Here is a 12365-nt window from a genome sequence, read left to right on the forward strand (position 1 = left end):
GGGACGGCTATATTAGAAAACACAGGGGCTGGGCTCGGTGGCTCATGCCTGTAATCCCAGCACTTTGGGAGGCCGAAGTGGGCAGATCACGAGGTCAGGAGATCGAGACCATCCTGGCTAACACGGCGAAACCCTGTCTCTACTAAAAATACAAAAAATTAGCTGGGCATGGTGGTGGATGCCTGTAGTCCCAGCTACTGGGGAGGCTGAGGCAGGAGAATTGCGTGAACTTGGGAGGCAGAGCTTGCGGTGAGCCCAGATCGCACTACTGCACCCCAGCCTGGGCAACAGGGTGAGACTCTGCCTCAAAAAAAAAAAAAAAAAAAGGAAAAAGAAAAGAAAGCACAGGTGGTATTTATTAAACATGCAAGAATACATCTGGCAGGATAAAAAAATATAGCAATAATGATTGCCTCTGGAGAAAGGAAGGTCCGATTGGAGCTTATGAAGGAGAGAGATTCATTTTTCACAGCATACCCTTTTATACTATTTAAACTTTTACGATATATAGTATTTATAACTTAAAAAAATAAAAAGAAGGCCGGGTGCGGTGGCTCACTCCTGTAATCCCAGCACTTTGGGAGGCCAAGGTGGGCGTATCATGAGGTTTAGGTGTTCAAGACCAGTCTGGCCAATATGGTGACACGCTGCCTCTACTAAAAATACAAAAATTAGCTGGGTGTGGTAGCTGATACCTGCAGTCCCAGTTACTTGGGAGGCTGAGGCAGAAGAATCGCTTGAACCCAGAAGGCAGAGGTTGTGGTGAGCCAAGATGGTGTCACTGTACTCCAACCTCGGTGACAGAGCAAGACTCCGTCTCAAAAAAAAAAAAAAAAAAAAAAAAAGAAAAGCAGAGTTGCGTAATAAATAAGGTAACATTGTATTATAACCTAATAAATATCCAATTATAACCCAATAAGTATAAAATAGATACCCATGATTAGCAAACACCTGCTAATCCATTCAAATAAAAGTTTTTTTTTTTTTTTGGGGGGGGGGATCTGTTTTGTTTTGTTTAATCTTTCTCTTTTTTTGGTGGGGATGGTGATGACGGAGTCTCATTCTGTTGCCCAGGCTGGAGTGCAGTGGTGCAATCTTGGCTCACCGTAACCTCCACCTCCCAGGTTCAAGCGATTCTCCTGCCTCAGCCTCCTGAGTAGCTAGGACGACAGGCACAGGCCACCATGCCCAGCTAATTTTTGTGTTTTTAGTAGAGATGGGGTTTCACTATGTTGGCCAGGTAATCTCGAACTTCTGGGCTCAAGTGATCCACCCATCTGGCTTCCTAAAGTGCTGGTATTATAGGCCTAAGCCACGAGCCTGCCTACCCTTTTCAAACAAAATATGGGCATTTCCATTGCCTAGATCTTCACCTTGTCTACTTTACTGACTTGCATTACTTACCTAGTCCCTGGAGACATATACACGTTTGCCACCCTTGGAGCTCAACAATTCAATATTGTATTGAATGTATTTATTTGACAATTAGTGCTTGTAGTTTAATTTTCTTTTCACATATGTGTTCCATTTTCCTAACTAGATTGAAATAAGCCATTTTTCTTTCTTTCTTTTTTAAAAATTTTGAGACAGGGTCTTGCTCTGTCACTCAGGTTGGAGTGCAGTGCTGCAACCACAGCTCAGTGCAACACCCACCTCCCAGGCTCAAGCGATCCTCCTCCCTCCCCTTTTCGCGTAGCTGGGACCACAGGTGCGCACCACTATGCCCGGCTAATTTTTCAAGTTTTTTCTAGAGACAAGGTCCTGCTATATTGCCCAGGCTGGTCTCGAACTCGTGACCTCAACCCATCATCCAGCCTTGGCCTCTCAAAGGGCTGGGACTGCAGGTGTGAGCTATCGCGCCCGGCCAACTATTTTTCTTTAAATTACTTTTTGGTTGTCAGTTATCTCAATAACTATTAATATATGTTTATAAAACCTTTCTCTTATCTGAAGAGCTGACCTCAACCACTCAGGGTTGAGTCCCTGTGATAAGGTTTCAGAGTGCCTGAAATATCATGATTCGTCCCCTGGGCTAAGCTGAGACCTAGTGACTTGTCGGGTCAATGAATTAAGGTTATTTCCCGATAATACAAACATGTAACACCGTGAAGTAGGCTTTAGGCAAGATTCCGTCTTTTCCACAGCAAAGGAGAGGTAAGTTCTTATTGAGGTGGTCGAGATCCTACCTGAGACACTGGGAAGGTGGCGGGAGATTGGAACATGCAGTAGTTGCGTTCTGGAGTTTACTGAGGTTTTCCCAGTGGGGATTCCGCGCAACAGGTGTTAGGGCCCCCCTCCCTCCGGGCGAGCAGCCCGGGGCGTGGCTCCTGGCACAGATTCGGAGCAGTTGTCATCTGAGTCAATTTCAGGACTCCAAGCTCCAAGCTTCGGAGTCTCCCAAATTCTGGGGGCTTGTCTCTTTGTCCCCTCAACCCGACCAATTTCCCTCCGTCGCTGGCGTTGCCCGGTCCCTTAGGTCGCTCGGGCCGCCCCCCTCCGCGACTTTTTTTTTCTTTCTCTGGCTGGCTCTTTCAGCTACAGTTTCCCTAGGGGGCGAGAGGGGAATGATATCTGGGGGTTCTCCTGCCTTCCTCTCCGAGCCGCGGAAGGGGAGACGCGGGAGGAGGTCCGGCCGGCTTTGGGCTCCAGCCAGGGGTCCGCGGAGACTGTGGTCTCCGAAGGTCTTAGACGCCGAGCATTTCGTGAGCTGTGCGTCTCTCTAAGCCGCGCCAGTGCGCCGGGAGTCCAGCTGCACCGAGCGCTGCGCCGAGCCCAGGCGCCGCGGGCTCTCAGCTACGGACTCAATGCTCCCGTGCTCCCCCTAGCGGCCGCCGCGCCACATCGCCACGTCCCAGGCTCGTCGGCGGCGCAGCTCACGTGACCGTGCTCCAGTAGACGGAAGAAACAGGATGGCGGTTGAAGGCTATCCGGACTGGGGCCCCAGCCGCTCGGATTGAGCCTTCTCCCTCCAACCACCGGTCGGGACCCTAGTGCCCGGCCCCTTGGGCTCCCCCATCCGGCCCCGGCGCTCCCCACCGCCCCCACTGCGCCGGGCCCTCCCGGCCCGCTTTCCCTTCTCCCTCGGCCTCGGCTCCAACGTGAGGGGCCGGCGGGGCAGGCTGACCAAGCAGCCCGCGGCTCCAGCTGCGGAGCGCTGAGCCCCGGCCCGTCGCCGCCGCCGCCCAGGTCCGGACCCATCCGGGGGCTCCGCTCGCGGCAACGCGGTAGCAACCGGGGCAGGTGGGTCGCCGCCAGGCTGAAGTGGCGCCCAAGATGCGGCTGATCTCGCCCAGGGTGGGCTGCAGTAGCCAAAGGAAGCCGCCGCTGCCGGCCCGGCCCAGCACCAGCGCCCGGGGCTGGCGAGGAGGCGGGGGCAGCCACCTGGCCCGGACCACCGCGGCCCAGAGGGCGGTCAACAAAGTCGTTTAGGATGACCACGAGAGCGAGGAGGAGGCAGAGGAGAAGGACGGCGACGCCGAGGAGACCCAGGAGTCTGAGGACAACTAGGAGGAGGGGATGGAGGAGGACGACGATGACCGATTATACGGAGGAGCTGGAAGACAACCACGAGGACGCCAGTTACTCCACGGAAAGCAGCTTCAGGAACCATAGAACGTACAGCAGCACTCCAGGTACCCACCCAGCGCAGTTGCTGCAGACTCCTTCCTCACCTCCTCTGCCCTCCCCCCTTGCTCACTCCTGTGCTGTGCATCCTGCTCCGATCTCCCCCCCAACCCCGCCGACCCCCAGAGGGGTAGTGCGAGGGCACATCAAGTGGCAAAAAACTAGATTTATAAGAGGAAAGAGGCGCATTGTTCAAAATAGAGATTACATTGTTGCGGTTTGCAGGCCACACTTGCTTGCTCTCTCTCCACTTCCCCCGCCAGCCCCCTCTTTTTCCTCCTTAGACTTTGTGCCGGTGCAGTGTCTCCACCAGGCAAGATTGAAACTTTGGCAAACACATATCCATTGCTTTCATTTTTCTCCCCTTGTTTTGGTGTGATTTTCTGGAATGAAAGAAGCCTCTTGTTTTGCAAACTTCTTTGCATTTCTAATGTGGCTCCTTTCGGATTTTTATTATCTGTTCCTTAAAAGGGAATTAAGGATTTGGACAGATTGTGGCACACAAACACACACAAAAACATGCCTGTTTTCACACCCCTAGCTGTGGTTTCAAAATTGTGTTAAGGAAACAGATCATTTGGGTTCATAGGGGAACCTCATCTGGTCCTGTGTGCTTGTTTTTATTCTTCGAGTGCTAATGGGCCCGTGCTACAGTTGCTGGTAAATGGCTGATTAAAAAGCAAAGCAGAAAGCCAAACAAGACCCAACCAAATTTGGTAATTCATCCGATTCAAAATTGTTTTGGTTAAATCAAAAATAAAAGCACAAGACCGCAGGAACGCGCGTCTTAACTCATTTGATCGCTTTGCCTTGCTTGGGAATGCGGTTTCGTGTAACCTGTTGTAGAAGATGTGTAGTTGATCATCTGGACATAATTGCTGAAGATGAACTTTTGGACCAACTTCTGAGTCACACAGCGTCAGTATCAGATTTCTTACACAACGACTTTTTCTTTTCACTCTATTTCTGAGGAAAAAGCCCTCCCGAAATCCGCAATGAATTTCTCCATGGTAACCCCTCTTCTGTTTTCACACAGAAAAGTTTCTTTAGGCTGGTAGTGAGATACATTTTGTTAAACACGCCCCGCCCCCCAAAGGCTGCTTTGTATTAAATACGTAGTTGCAATGTGCTAAATTGTGAAATTAACATAACCGAAGCAACAACCGGCAAGACTTTTCCTTTAAAATTTTGGAAATCTAGATTAATTAAATTAGAATCTGTTTTTCTTTTCTTTTTTTTTTTTGACTCGGAGTCTCGCACTGGCGCCCAGGCCGGAGTGCAGTGGCAGGATCTCGGCTTACTGCAAGCTCCTCCTCCTGGGTTCACCCTGTTCTCCTGTCTCAGCCTCTCGAGTAGCTGGGACTATAGGCGACCGCCACCACGCCTGGCTAATTTTTTGTATTTTTAGTAGAGACGGGGTTTCTCCATGTTGGTCAAGATGGTCTCAAACTCCTGACTTCAGGTGATCCAGCTGCCTTGGCCTCCCAAAGTGCTGGGATTACAGGCGTGAGCCACGGTACCCGGCGTAGAATCTGGTTTTATTTTTATTATATATATATATTTTTTCGAGACGGAGTCTCGTTCTGTCGCCCAGGCTGGAGTGCAGTGGCCGGATCTCAGCTCACTGCAAGCTCCGCCTCCCGGGTTCACGCCATTCTCCTGCCTCAGCCTCCCGAGTAGCTGGGGCTATAGGCGCCCGCCACCTCGCCGGGCTAATTTTTTGCATTTTTTAGTAGAGACAGGGTTTCACCGTGTTAGCCAGGATGGTCTCGATCTCCTGACCTCGTGATCCGCCGTCTCGGCCTCCCAAAGTGCTGGGATTACAGGCTTGAGCCACCGCACCCGGCCAAAATCTGGTTTTAAAAGCATTTTAAAATATAAAGTTTATGAGGAAATATTTGTGAGGAAAAAGGACCCTTTTTCCTTGAAGTGAGGTGTGTCATGGCTTTCTCAGAGAGGCTAGGGTAGTAGAAGTGGTTAAATTGAAAACTTTCTGTTTTTTAATAAATGCTTACTTATTGGAGAAGTAGGGTAGTATTATATTAAGCCAAATGTAAACCCACGTAGGCTGTCCTAACATAAACTGAAAAAGGTAATTACTTTTGCCCGATGGTCAGAATCATTGCCAGACTTGTCCTGGGAGGCTGGCTGAAGAATGAAGGGAATGAATCAAGTGTCAGGTATTTATGTCTTATAGAAAAGTAGAAAAGAGTACATGTAAATTCTTGCCAACTTAATTTTAGTACTTTTTTTTTTTTTTTTGAGACGGAGTCTTGCTCTGTCACCTTGGCCGGAGTGCAATGGCGCAGTCTTGGCTCACCGCAACCTCCACCTCCCGGGCTCAAGTGATTCTCCTGCCTCAGCCTCCTAAGCAGCTGGGATTGCAGGCGCCCACCAGCACACCTGGCTAATGTTTGTATTTTTAGTAGAGATGGGGTTTCACCATGTTGGCCAGGCTGGTCTCGAACTCCTGACTTCGTGATCCGCCCACCTGGGCCTCCCAAAGTGCTGGGACTACAGGCGCAAGCCACCTCGCCAGGCCTAGTACGTGTTTTATAGTAACAGTTTTTACCTTAAGAAATCACATGTTGGTCTTTGTACCCAGAGCCGGTAATTGAAACATGGAGACTGCATTGCATACACCCCTGGAGGAAGTTTTTTCTGGTTAGAGCTGAGACATTTTGGCAGGGCAGTTCAGCTAATTTTAAGTCCTACTTAAAGGCCTAGCAAATAATATTTAGGATTGATGGCTCTGCATATGCTGACTTAAATTACAATTTATAGCTAGGTGTCCTTTAAAAAAAAGTGTTTACTTTTGATACTTTTGTGACATTTTGTTTTTCTTTTTTTGAGGAGGAGTTTTGCTCTTGGTGCCCAAGCTGGAGTGCAATGGTAAGATCTCAGCTCACTGCAGCCTCTCCGAAGTTCAAGCAGTTCTCCTGCCTCAGCCTCCCGAGTAGCTGGGATTACAGGCATGCACTACCATGCCTGGCTAATTTGGCATTTTTAGTAGAGATGTGGTTTCTCCACGTTGGTCAGGCTGGTCTCGAACTCCTGACCTCAGGTGATTCGTCTGCTTCAGCCTCCCAAAGTGCTGGGATTACAGGCGTGAGCCACCATGCCTGGCCTGACATTTTGTTTTTCTTAATGACACTTGGAGCCTACTGTGTGTCTACTTGTCCTATCCGTATATGAAATGATTAACTCTGTAGAGACAGTATTGAGCTTATTCCCCTGCAGCTCCTGTAACAGTGTTTCGCACATAGCCCGTGCTCATCAAAAGTTGGTTGGATAAATTATTGTTAGTAGATGAGAACTTGTAATAGATGAAGTTTTGATAATTCTACAGCGGGTGTCATAACCCCTAAATATTTTGGATTTAGGAAACTAAAAATTGTCCTAATTTTTTTTTTTGTTGTTGTTGTTCTTTTCTAATTGGGTTTTGATGGACAATTTGATCACTGAATGTTTTTATTTTTATTTTTTATTTATTTTTTTGAGACAGAGTCTCGCTCTGTCGCCCAGGGTGGAGTGCAATGGCACACATGATCTTGGCTCACTGCAACCTCCGCCTCCTGGGTTCAAGCAGTTCTCCTGCCTCCTCCCGAGTAGTTGGGACTACAGGTGCACGCCACGACGCCCAGCTAATTTTTTGTATTTTAGTAGAGGCGGGGTTTCACCATGTTGTCCAGACTGTTCTCGAACTCCCGAGCTCAGGCAATCTGCCCTCCTCGGCCTCCCAAAGTGCTAGGATTACAAGCGTGAGCCGCCTCACCTGGCCCAGTGAATGTTTTTCATTGCAAGAGTTACTTTGTTTTTGAATTGCTATTTCATATTGCTTGCCAGGCATTTTCGTTTATTGGCTGCGATGTTAATTTGAATGTTTTACCTTTTGCAACACATTATTTCTTAAGATTATGGTAAAATGGATGTGACTTTTTTTTTCCTTATTTCTTCTAAAAACAAAACGGGGTACATGTGCAGAACGTTCAGGTTTGTTGCATAGGTATACGTGTGCCATGGTGGATTGCTGCACCTATTACCTATTGACCCGCCTTCTTAAGTTGCCTCCCCTCGACCCCCGGCCCCCGCGGATATGAGTGACATTTTGAGTTCTAAACTTTTAGAACATGCCCGCTTGCCTCGAATAAGTAACAGCACATGACAGTGAATTGTTTAGGCTCAGTACTAGTTTTATTGGTTTTATAGTCTGTACTTCCTGGGTGGAGGGCTATCAGGTAAATGTGTAGATGGAAGAAAAAAATTTTAGAACTGGTTTAAGATATCCGAATAACACATAAAAAAGTATGACTGATGAATTTGAATCCTGTTGTACTGCTAAGGCTGAAAGAGGAATTTACTTTATTGGTAATTTAGAGTAATTTGATTAATTTTTATAGTTTACAGTGTTGGCTAAATTACTGACATGTGACATTCCTAACAAGAAAAATAACTCACTCCTAATATAAGAAATAACTCAGTATTTTGTAGCTAATATAACTTAATGCAAAGACATTAGTTGATATTACTAAAGTCATGAAAGGTTTATTTATTGAAGATAAATATGGAAAAAATGTAAGGATGGCAACTTTTTAGTATAAAATTATAATCACCGAGTTTTGCTTAAGCTGAAGGCATATGGCTGAATAATGCTTTAATTTATTTTGACTTTTTAAATTCAGAATTACTTCAGCCTATAGGTTTTATGACATTGCCAATATAATGAGAAGGATTGTATAGGAAGTGTTTTCAATAGCCATTTGGTAAAGTTCTGACAGCACTTTGAAATTAAGCATTTGCTAATTTTAAGAAATTATGTGTAAAACAGAATTGTTCTTGTGTTTCAGTCTCAGTCTTGTGTGATACTTCTGAGAATACTTACCTGGAATTTTAAAACTTGGAACCTCTGATGACTTCATAAAACAAAAGCCCTGGTGTTATCCTGGGAGAGTTAGTGATTTATGTCCTCTAAGAATTGTGACAGTGGAGATCAGTGGCAGAGATGCCATGCGTGAACCATAGATTTACCTCAAACAGAATTTGTCACTGGTTTGATAATATTATTCCCACCAGTGTCAACTTAATATCTTTTCAGTATAATTTCTGATTGCTACAGGCGAGGTACAAAGTGCAGTGGGCATTTAAAGGAGGGAGAGATTATATACCCTGTTTAAGGGGATTGGTGTGGGTGTAGGCTTCCTGGATGGGCTTGTGGAGAGTAAGGACAGGCAGATTGAAGGAGGAAGGGGGAAGGAGCAGGAAGAGTGGCAGGCACTTGTTGTAAAGTGTGGGCAGTCTCAAGTAATTCGGTTTAACAAGAGCCTCAGTGTGTGAATAGGAAATAAACCAAAGCTCCCTTGTATGCTGTGTTGGGCAGTACCTAGAGGATCAGGCTATAGCAACTGTACTTTCCCCCTCACCTGTAGAATAAGGATGGGGCTAGACTGTGATCCTCAAGACCTTTTTCACTCCTGAACACCCCGAGGGGATATGCTGTATTCCCAGCAGCACCATGCACAAACATGAAACAGAACCACATCACATCACAGAGATGCTGTTGAACCACTGGTGTAGCCCTTTCTCCCAAATTGAGAGAATTACTGGGGAAGTGGCCTGAAGCTCTCTCTCAAATCTATTTCATATCTGTTTAATTTTGGGTATGGGATGATCGGAAGATCTTGAAAGAGTGGGGTGTGATTTCAGAGGGATGCCACGAAGTTTAGCATAGCTTCTGTTCTGCAGGATGGATTGACAAGGACAAGATAGCTGGTGGGTTTTGTAGTCCTGAATGGAAGATCAGTCCAGGAGGTACTTTAGAGTTCTTCAGGCCTTGACACATAGAGTGTAGAGGGAGGAATGCATCACCTGTTCCTCCCTAAGAATGATAGTACTTTCAGGAACAATAGGGAGGTCAAGATTGTAAGGGAAATTAATGACATCTGTTTTCAGGTATCAGTACCTCAAGAGGTTAAACATGAGAATTAAAATGAGAGCCAAAAGGGTTTTGAAAAAACTGGACAGCATGATTTGTGAGTAGTCGAGAGGCATGTCCTAGTTATGCAGTAATAAATAGTCTTGCATACAGTTCGTGCTTTTTTTTTTTTTTGAGACGGAGTTTCGCCCTGTGGTGGAGGCTGGAGTGTAGTGGCACGATCTCGGCTCACTGCAAGCTCCGCCTCCCGGGTTCATGCCATTCTCCTGCCTCAGCCTCCAGAGTAGCTGGGAATACAGGCATGTGCCACCACGCCTGGTTAATTTGTATTTCTAGTAGAGACGGGGGTTTCTCCATGTTGGTCAGGCTGGTCTCGAACTTCGGACCTCAGGTGATTCGCCTGCCTTGGCCTCCCAAAGTGCTGGGATTACAAGTGTGAGCTGCTGCGCCCGGCCAGTTTGTGCTTTTCTATTCTGCTCACCCATGGGCGTGTTTGGAAGTTTGTATTGAAACATGCATATAAAAGGACTGGGCATGTTAAGACCAGGAGCTCTGGTCTCTTCTGTTAGGTCCTCCTCTCCTCAACCCTCAAGACCCCGTGTCTTCCCTTTGACTAAAGACCCGTAATGGTGGAGACATGGGGGTGAGAGAGTGGTAGTCATGGTGGGCAAGTGGTAATCTGGGTGACGCAGGAGCAAATCCTAGCTGATGCCCTTTTCCCTTCCTGCTCCTTAGCCAGGCTCGAATCCCGCTTCCTGGGAGATCTTCCCTGAGTCCTGTTGCGCACCTTGTTCTTCCTTCTCTTTGAGTGCCTGTTGACAGTGGCTATGATCTCAGCACTAGCTTAACACTGACACTAATTATTCTAATTCTTTTTTTCCTTTTGAGACAGAGTCTCACTGTGTTGCCCAGGCTGTTCTTCACCTCCCTCCTGCTCATCCCCTGGCAGCCACTAATCTACTTTCATTCTCTGTTGATTTGTCTCTTAGGGAGTTTTCTTGTTAAATATAATCATATAATGTATGACTTCTGTCATTTAGCCTAATGTTTTCAAGGTTTATGCATATCTTAGCATGTATCAGTACTGTATTTGAATAACACTTCATTGTATGGTTATACCACTTTTTTTTTTTTTTTTCCCCATGGAAACAGGGTCTTGCAATGCTCAAACTCCTGGGCTCAGGCTTCCTGCCTCAGCCTTCCAGGCTCCAGAGTAGCTAGGGTTACAGGCACACACCTCTGTGCCCAGAGACCATGGTTTGCTTATTCATTTTGTAAGTTCATGGACATTGGAACTGTTTCCACTTTTTGGCTATTATGAATAATGCTGCTAAGCACATTGGTGTACATGTTTTTATCTATACATATGTTTTCATTTCTCTTAGGTATATAACTAGGATTTTTCCTGGATTATTGCAAATTCAATTTTATTTTATTTTATTATTATTACTTTTTGACACAGAGTCTCACTCTGTTGCCCAGGCCGGAGTACAGTGGCATGACCTTGGCCCACTGCAACCTCTGCCTCCTGGGTTCAAGGATTCTCCTGCCTCAGCCTCCTGAATAGCTGGGACTACAGGTGTGTGCCACCATGCATGGCTAATTTTCACGTTTTTAGTAGAAGGGGTTTCACCATGTTGGTCAGGCTGGTCTCAAACTTCTGACCTCAAGTGATCCACCTGCCTTGACCTCCCAAAGTGCTGGGATTACAGGTGTGAGCCACCGCACCTGGTAGAAAATAATTCAGCAGTTAGAATGAATCCTTAATGATAGATTGGTTAGGCTGGGATGTGGTGAGGGGGAGACAAGGAGTCAAGCATGAACTGACTTCTGAATCTCCTGTTTGAAATGCTTGTTCTCCGGTTCCATAAATAAATAGCACTTGAACATAAATTTAATTTATTTAGTAAGGCCATTTTTACTTCCTGCAGAAAGGGTACACTTGCCAGCACTTTTGCCACGAGAGTACACCGAACAAAGAAGACAGGGTCATTTTTAACCTGATGCGTCTATCCTACTGCTGTGTCCCGTTTCCATTGGCTGGAACGGGACCTCACATTCTGTATTTGTCCTGATTGGCTAGTAACTTAGAACTTTTATAAAGAGGCAAAGGTAGAGGGGAACAAAGGAAGGAAGAAGTAACTTGTGGAATGTTGAGAAAGGTAAAAACACTTTTAAATAAGGAAGAGGAACAGGCTATGACCTAATGCTTGCTTGGACCACTAAAAGCATGCCAGGGCAAATATTTAGGCTACATTGTGGGAGCTAAGAACATAAAGCACATTTATTTCTTTATTACGGCTAGCAGATATTTAAGAATGTTAGCACAGGTCTTTGAATAAATTTTGCTTCTAAGAGAAGTTACTATTTATTCCTAATTAGGGAGGAAAGTCTTTGGAGAGGAACCTCTACTTTACTTTTTACATCTCTCTTATTTCTCTTTTCCTTATTCACTCCTTATTTCTTCTCTTCATCTCAAATTGATCTAGTAATATTGATTTCTTTGTAGTTCCCACACACCTAACTCCTAGTCACCCATCCATCACCTTCTCCAGCCTGCCTTCTCTGATCACCATTCCCTGTACCCCCAGGTGGGGCTGAGTTCCTTTGGTTCCCACCCCCTTAACCTCCAGGACCATGTGTATTAATTGTTTTAGTTTCCAAATATTTGGGGATTTTTTTAGGTATCTTTCTGTTACTGATTTCTAATTTCATTTCATTTTGTTCAGAGAGCATACTTTGTATGACTTTAATTTTGCAAAACATTTTTAGAGGTTTGTTTTGCACCCCAAAATTTTATCAGTCTAAG

General features: G+C 46.0%; 1 protein-coding gene across 4 annotated transcripts in view; it reads left to right on the top strand.

Moving 5' to 3' along the window:
- Window positions 1-12365, top strand: part of LOC105469580 (leucine-rich repeat-containing protein 37A3-like) — a 200424-nt gene that overhangs the window by 34997 nt on the left and 153062 nt on the right. For 2 of the 4 annotated variants that reach the window (XM_071083369.1, XM_071083370.1), the window contains exon 1: window positions 2892-3632. The exons of 1 other annotated variant lie outside the window; for it this stretch is intronic. The gene's annotated coding sequence lies outside the window, so the exon portion shown is untranslated. Of the gene's footprint in view, window positions 1-2882; window positions 3633-12365 lie in introns of those variants that run through there. One more of the 4 variants, XM_071083362.1, reaches the window with a different exon arrangement.

Source organism: Macaca nemestrina, chromosome 17 (assembly GCF_043159975.1).
Source record: "Macaca nemestrina isolate mMacNem1 chromosome 17, mMacNem.hap1, whole genome shotgun sequence".
In the NCBI taxonomy this organism is placed as follows: Eukaryota; Metazoa; Chordata; class Mammalia; order Primates; family Cercopithecidae; genus Macaca; species Macaca nemestrina.